We start from the raw sequence: 8,449 nt of genomic DNA, 5'->3' as shown, positions 1-8,449 counted from the left end.
CTCTGTCTGTTGCTGAGAAGATGATGGATATGGCTTATTATTGCCCAGCCTATTGCGTCCACCATTGTTAAAACCTTGTTGAGGTTTTTGTTGATCCTTCCAGGAGAAATTTGGATGATTTCTCCATGATGAGTTATAGGTGTTTCCATAAGGTTCACCTAAGTAATTAACCTCTGCCATGGCAGGATTCTCAGGATCATAAGCTTCTTCAGAAGCTACCTCTCTAGTACTGTTGGATGCATGTTGCAATCCATTCAGATTTTGAGAGATTATGTTGACCTGTTGAGTCAACATTTTGTTCTGAGCCAATATGGCATTCAGAGTATCAATTTCAAGAACTCCTTTCTTTTGAGGTACCCCATTATTCACGGAATTCCTCTCAGAAGTGTACATGAACTGGTTGTTTGCAACCATGTCAATGAGTTCTTGAGCCTCTTCAGGCATTTTCTTCAGGTGAATAGATCCACCTGCAGAATGGTCCAATGACATTTTCGAAAATTCAGAGAGACCATAATAGAATATATCTAATATGGTCCATTCTGAAAACATGTCATATGGACATCTTTTGGTCAGCTGCTTGTATCTTTCCCAAGCTTCATAGATGGATTCACCATCTTTTTGTTTGAAGGTTTGAACATCCACTCTTAGCTTGCTCAGCTTTTGAGGAGGAAAGAATTTATCTAAGAAGGCAGTGACCAGCTTATCCCAGGAGTCCAGGCTATCCTTGGGCTGTGAATCCAACCAGATTCTAGCTCTGTCCCTTACAGCAAAAGGGAAAAGCATGAGTCTGTAGACTTCAGGATCAACTCCATTTGTCTTTACAGTCTCACAGATCTGCAAGAACTCAGTTAAAAACTGATAAGGATCTTCAGATGGAAGTCCATAAAACTTGCATTTTTGTTGCATTAAAGCAACTAGTTGAGGCTTAAGCTCAAAGTTATTGGCTCCAATGGCAGGAATGGAGATGCTTCTTCCATCAAACTTGGACGTTGGTTTTGTGAAGTCACCAAGCATTCTCCTTGCATTATTATTATTATTTTCGGCCATCTCCTTCTCTTGTTCGAAAATTTCTGAAAGGTTGTTTCTGGATTGTTGTAATTTAGCTTCTCTTAATTTTCTCTTCAGAGTCCTTTCAGGTTCTGGATCAATTTCAACAAGAGTGCCTTTATCCTTGTTCCTGCTCATATGAAAGAGAAGAAAACAAGAAAAGAAAGAGGAATCCTCTATGTCACAGTATAGAGATTCCTTTATGTTAGTAGAAAAAGAAGGGGGGTAGAAGAATGAAGAAGGAGGTTCGGATTTTTGGATGAAGAGAGGTGAAGAGAAGTGTTAGTAATTAAATAATTAAATAGAAGAAGAAAAGAGAAGAGAAATTTCGAAAATAATTTTAAAAAAGGGTTAGTGGTTTTCGAAAATTAGAGATAAAATGTAATTAAAATTAAAACATGAAACAATTAATTAATTAAAAAGAATTTTTGAAAAAGAAAGAGATATTTTCGAAAATAGAAAAGGGAAAAGTAGTTAGATGGTTTTGAAAAAGATAAGAAACAAACAACAAGTTAGTTACTTGATTGAAAAAGATTTGAAATCAAAATTGAAAAAGATAAGAAGATAGTAAGTTAGATAAGATATTTTAAAATTAAATTTTGAAAAAGATAAAGTTTTTGAAAAAGATAAAAAAAGATAAAAAGATTTGTAAGAAAAAGATAATTTGAAAAAGATTTAATTTTTAAAATTACTTAACTAACAAGAAACTACAAGATAAGATTCTAGAATTTAAAGATTGCACCTTTCTTAACAAGAAAGTAACAAACTTCAAATTTTTGAACCAATCACATTAATTGTTAGCATATTTTCGAAAATTATATATAAAAGATAAGAAAAAGATTTTTGAAAAATAATTTTTAAAATTTTCGAAGAAAATAATAAAAAATGAAAAAGATATGATTTTTGAAAAAGATTTTGAAAAGATAAGATTTTTAAAATTGAAATTTTGACTTGACTTGTAAGAAACAACTAATTTTGAAAATTTTTGACCAAGTCAACCCAAAATTTCGAAAATTTGGAGGGAAATAAGGAAAAGATATTTTTTATTTTTGAATTTTTAATGATGAGAGAGAAAAACAACAAAAATACTCAATGCATGAAATTTTTAGATCAAAACAATGAATGCATGCAAGAATGCTATGAATGTCAAGATGAACACCAAGAACACTTTGAAGATCATGATGAACATCAAGAACATAATTTTGAAAAATTTTTGATGCAAAGAAAACATGCAAGACACCAAACTTAGAAATTTTTAATGCATGGAAAATATGAATGCAAAAATGCACATGAAAAACAACAAACAACATAAAACAAGAAAACATCAAGATCAAACAAGAGGACTTATCAAGAACAACTTGAAGATCATGAAGAACACTATGAATGCATGAAATTTTCGAAAAATGCAAGAAAAAATTTTTTAAAGCATGCAATTGACACCAAACTTAAAATTTGACTCAAGACTCAAACAAGAAACACAAAATATTTTTGGTTTTTATGATTTTCTAATTTTTTTGGATTTTTATTGATTTTTTCGAAAATATTTTTGGAAAAAAAAAAACGAAAAAGAAAAAAAAATTTTGAAAAAGATTTTTGAAAAGAAAATTACCTAATCTGAGCAACAAGATGAACCGTCAGTTGTCCATACTCGAACAATCCCCGGCAACGGCGCCAAAAACTTGGTGGACGAAATTGTGATCACTATTCTTTGATTTGGCTCTTTGGTATGTACACAAAAACTATTGTGTCTCTTGTTCATTCACAACTCCGTTCAACTAACCAGCAAGTGTACTGGGTCGTCCAAGTAATAAACCTTACGTGAGTAAGGGTCGAATCCACAGAGATTGTTGGTATGAAACAGGCTATGGTCACCTTGTAAATCTCAGTTAGGGAGATTAAAGGGGAATTGTGATTATTGGAATAAATAATAAATAAAAAGGAATAATAAAAGGGATAGAATACTTATGCAGATTCATTGGTGAGAATTTCAGATAAGTGCATGGAGATGCTGTATGGCTCACGGACGCCTGCTTTCCCACTGCTTCTACTCAATCCTTCTTACTCCTTTCCATGGCAAGCTTTGTATAGGGGTTCACCATCAGCTGTGGCTACTTTCATCCTCTCGGGAAAATGATCCTATGCGGTTGTCAATCGCACGGCTAATCGTCTGGAGGCATCACCCATGGTTGATGGCTACATCCCATCCTCGCAGTGAAAACTAATGCTCACGCACTCTGTCACAGTACGGCTAATCACCGGTTGGTTCCCGCTCCTACTGGAATAGAATCCCTTGATTCTTTTGCGTCTGTCACTAACGCCCAGCACTCGCAAGTTTGAAGCACGTCACAGTCATTCATTACCGGAATCCTACTCGGAATACCACAGACAAGGTTAGACTTTCCGGATTCCCAGGATCCTACTCGGAACACCACAGACAAGGTTGGACTTTCCGGATCCTCATAAATGCCGCCATCTATCTAGCTTATACCACGAAGATTCTGTTGGGGAATCTAAGAGATACACGTTCAAGCTCTGTTGCATGTAGAACGGAAGTGGTTGTCAATCACGCGCGTTCATAAGTGAGAATGATAATGAGGGTTATTTACTCATCACATTCATCATGTTCTTGGGTGCGAATGAATATCTTGGAATAAAACTAAGATAGCATTTGAATAAAAGAAGATAGAATTGCATTAATACTTGAGGTACAGCAGAGCTCCACACCCTTAATCTATGGTGTGCAGAAACTCCACCGTTGAAAATACATAAGTAAAAGAGGTTCAGGCATGGCCGAATGGCCAGCCCTCTCCATGATCAAGTGACCGAATATTCTAAGAGATTAAACTGTCAAAAGATGTCTAATACAATAGATAAATGTCCTATATATACTAGACTAGCTACTAGGGTTTACATGAGTAAGTAAATGATGCATAAATCCACTTCCGGGGCCCACTTGGTGTGTGCTTGGGCTGAGCTTGATCAATCCACGAGCTGAGGCTTCTCTTGGAGTTGAACTTTGAGTTATGACGTGTTTTGGGCGTTCAACTCCGGATCATGACGTTTTTCTGGCGTTTAACTCCAGAAAGGAGCATGTACTTGGCGTTCAACGCCAAGTTACGTCGTCATTCTTCGAATAAAGTATGGACTATTATATATTGCTGGAAAGCCCTGGATGTCTACTTTCCAACGCCTTTGAGAGCGCGCTATTTAGAGTTCTGTAGCTCCAGAAAATCCATTTCGAGTGCAGGGAGGTCAGAATCCAACAGCATCAGCAGTCCTTTTGTCAGCCTTTTTCAGAGTTTTGCTCAAATCCCTCAATTTCAGTCAGAATTTACCTGAAATCACAGAAAAACACACAAACTCATAGTAAAGTCCAGAAATGTGAATTTAACATAAAAACTAATGAAAACATCCCTAAAAGTAGCTTAAACTTACTAAAAACTATGTAAAAACTATGCCAAAAAGCGTATAAATTATCCGCTCATCAATAAGATATTATGTAAGAAGTCTTGTATATGAATCTATGTTTGCTTGTTTATTTTAGATGAAGTAGGTATTTCCGGTTTATAAAGTGATTAGCGATACGGTGTTGAGTCACAGGCTCCTATTTTAATATTTAGTATGTAAAGTAGTCGTAATACTTTTTAACATCAGAGTAGCGCAGCCGGAAGCGTGACTTCTGATAGTGAGGGTGTTACATTTTGGTATCAGAGTAGTCTTTCCTGTAGAGCCTTGGGAATGGACTAATTATGCTTCAATTGCATACTCTGAGAGTCTGTCATGTAGTAGGTCTTGTTTGAATAACGAGAATAGAGCTTTATGCACATGACGGTCTATTGATTAATGCCATTAGTCTTGCGTTGCATAATTTCTGGTATTAAGTTTGGCCGGCTTAACACTAGTGAATTATGTATATGTAAGCACTAATGCGTTATCATAGACGATATGCGAGTCATAAAAAATGCGAATCGCGGGTTTTGGGAACGTTAGGAGTTAATTCTTAAGGCTGTTCGGTTAGGTATCTTGAACTTTGCGCGAATATGACGTATCTTGTTTCTGCTGGTATGCTCTAAGGTTTTTCTTTGCGATTCTTTTCTTCGAAAGTGATCGGATTATCTTCCAATCCTGCCCTCTTGTTCACGTGCGCTCTTGTTTGATCTTAACTACATATGTTTGCTTACAATCCTTGGTGTATTTAACTTCTTTATTTAGGCACTTCCTAGAGTCATGCATTCTTTGATATACATTTGAACCTGTTTTGATGCAGTATATCTTTATAAGTTCTTATTCCGAGTCCTTTGTAAACAAATGGTGATTTAGTTTTCTTTTTATTTGACGATAATTAGAGCCATTCTTCAAATCTTAACAAAACTGCTTTTGATTTGATATATATACTTTTCTATATAAACTTGAAAGTTCCTTATACAGTTTAAAACTAATTGTTTCCAATAACTCGCTTGTTCATTCATTGATTTACAAAAATATATTTACTTTAAATACAATTTGATTTTCTAACAACTTTATTACAGTTTTTACGAATATCTTTATTTGATTATGTATTTAAGTATTCTTTAAAACAAAGATTTTTGCATCTTTCTGTTGATTTTCATTTGACAAAGTTATTTTAAAATTGGCATGTGCTATTTTAAATGAAGTTTTGAAAAGCTTCCTTATTTAACGGAAATCTGTCTGTTTGCAACGCACCACTTATTTTTCTTTATGAATTTTATCCCCTTTAAATTTGTTTTAGTATAAAGAATGATCTCAAAATTAAAAAATAAATAAATAAATAAATAAATAAAAATAAATAAATAAAAAGAATAAATAAATAAATAAATAAATAAATAAAAATAAAAAGAATAAAAAAATAAAAATAATATAAAAAAAATATATATTGTCATTGACTTGAGTTGTCTTTATTTCTGGACTTTTATTCTATTTCAGTCGGAACTAGTTTCGATCAATATATTATTTTTTCTTTTATTCTTTCTATCAAAATTTTCTGAATTAGATTCTTTCTTAAGATATGATTTGACTCTTTAGTTTCATATTTTACATTTTATGTGTAACCATATTCATTAGCTATCTTGTAGATCCTTGATATCACAACTTCTAATTTTGTGTTTCTATACATGGAAAACATAATTCCTCCATAAGCTTCGAACTCGTTTTGCTACACCATACCTTATGGCATTCTTTTGAGATTCTATTTGGATCTTTCTGAAGAAGTTGATTGATGCGTCCTTTACCTGATTTTATTCACAACTAATTTTTAAATTTTGATGAGAATCATTTTTACTTTTACATGCACTTCTCCACATGAATTTCAAAATTTCTTTATATGGTTTAAATCTACATATTTGCAATATATGTTTACTCTTTTACCGATTTATAGAAAATTTCACTCTTGATTTCTTACTTAAATGTAACTTAATTCTTACCAATTTTGTTGCCATTTTTATGCGTATCTTTATTGGTTATATACCTAAATATCTTCCAAGACTCTTGAAGAAAGATTTTTGTTCTTGTTCCAAATAACCATTCATTTTACAACCCTCACATAACTTATTTTAACTTGAATATGTTTTAATGTAATACAAACATTTATATTCTTCTTGGTTCTTCAAAAAAAAAATGATGATTAATTCATATGTTTTTTTTTTCAAGGATAAAATAATTCCTCCTTATGTTTTTCTGTTTTTCTGTGGACATATTATTCGGTTATGTTCTTAAACATTCCCTTGAATTCAGTAAACGACGCCATTGACTTTGATCGTTTTCCTCTTGTAAATCTTATACTTTGGTACCGCTTGACTTTAATTCTGACAAATGTAAAATTTTTCTCTCATTGTCTCCATTGAAGTTCTTTAAAATCCTCGATGCGATTGACTCTTATTTGTAAACTGACGTTTGACTCTTTAGGAGCGTCTATCATTGTCACTTGTCATTCTTTTCTAAAACCTTGAAACCTTCTGTGTGATTTGAGATTTATTTTAATGTCACATGTGATCTTAGATATGGCAAGTAATGCATTAGTTCTTAGGACACGGTTAGTGAATGCGAAAGGTAGAATTGGTAAATGTGCGATGCCATAGCATGCTGTGGAGCTTTGTTTTACACAAAAGAGTGTTCTTGATGTTAGGTTTGTGACTAGTCAGATTTGCTAAGCGTTTGACAAAATTGAGAACCTTCGGATGAGTTGCCTAATAAAGTACGGTTGAGGATGATGGAGATAAGTTTTGTTGAAATTTGAATAGTTGAGTCTCTGAAGATGGTATGAAATTAGTAAGCGAACGTTAAGCACATCTTTTTAACCCCGACTTGCTTTATAAACTTTTTCTACTTTACTTTACCATCACATGTTTAAAACATATCATCTTGTACATCAATCATATCTTGTAACTTCTGATTCACATCATACTTATACCCTTTATATTTTTATGCCATATGAACATTCTGATATTTGAAACTATATGAATATATATACGGAGAACTTTTTTGCCTTTTCTTTAAATAAGTTCAAGAGTGAAGTAATATGAAAACTGCTTTTATTTTGTATCAATTTTCGAGGACGAAAATTTTTATAAGGTGGGTAGGATGTAAGACCCAAGACTTTTGAAAAGTCCTATTTTGAATTAATCTCAAGTTATATATTTATTTATAGTTTTAATTTCAGAATTTATTTTTAGTAAAAATAATTAAAGGCATTTAATTGGATTTGAAATAAATTAAGGTTTTTATTCAAACTTTATACTTATGGATTATTTTCCTATTCATGATTAAAGTTCTAGAAATTCGAGAAATAATGAGATTTGGCAATTTAAATTAGAATTTTGTCTAATTTTATAATTATTGAATTATTTTCTATATTTAAATTATAAAAATTGGTAGTGATGAAATAATAAAAATTTTATATGATTTGATTTTAGATAATTTAATTTATATCATTTAACACTTTAAGTTAAAGATAAAAAAATAAATAAATAATTATATTACCATGAATTTTCAATTAGAATAATTTATTGAAAATCAATTAGTATTTTTATACCGCAAATAATATTTTAAAATAATTTTAGAGATTTAATTAGATTTCAAAATTTATACTCCATACCCCAATTTTATTAAAATTACTATACTATAATTAAATCCAAAATCTTAATTCTATATACAAACCCTAATTCCAATTAAATTACAATTTTCCCCTTATTCCTAAGGAAACATTAGCCGCCATACCTCCCCCTCACCAACACATACAGCATCTGAACCCCCCTTTTGCCAACCAAAATACACAACCTATCAGGAAAAGAAAGAAAGAAGGAAAGAAAGAAGGGAAGAGGGGAAGGGGACCGCCGAAGAGAAGGAGAGGAAAAGGAAGGAAGCTGTCCGCGCCCTGCCACCGCGT

The 8,449-nt window shown here is 32.3% G+C and overlaps 1 non-coding gene across 1 annotated transcript; it reads left to right on the top strand.

Annotated features, from left to right (window-relative positions):
- The first annotated feature begins 543 nt into the window (after positions 1-543).
- On the top strand, positions 544-651 carry LOC130983943 (small nucleolar RNA R71). Its single transcript, XR_009087910.1, has one exon. It is a non-coding gene; the product is annotated as a small nucleolar RNA R71 (small nucleolar RNA).
- Positions 652-8,449: the final 7,798 nt, after the last annotated feature.

Source organism: Arachis stenosperma, chromosome 5 (genome assembly GCF_014773155.1).
Source record: "Arachis stenosperma cultivar V10309 chromosome 5, arast.V10309.gnm1.PFL2, whole genome shotgun sequence".
Taxonomy (NCBI): domain Eukaryota; kingdom Viridiplantae; phylum Streptophyta; class Magnoliopsida; order Fabales; family Fabaceae; genus Arachis; species Arachis stenosperma.
This window is presented reverse-complemented; position numbering and strand designations above follow the sequence as displayed.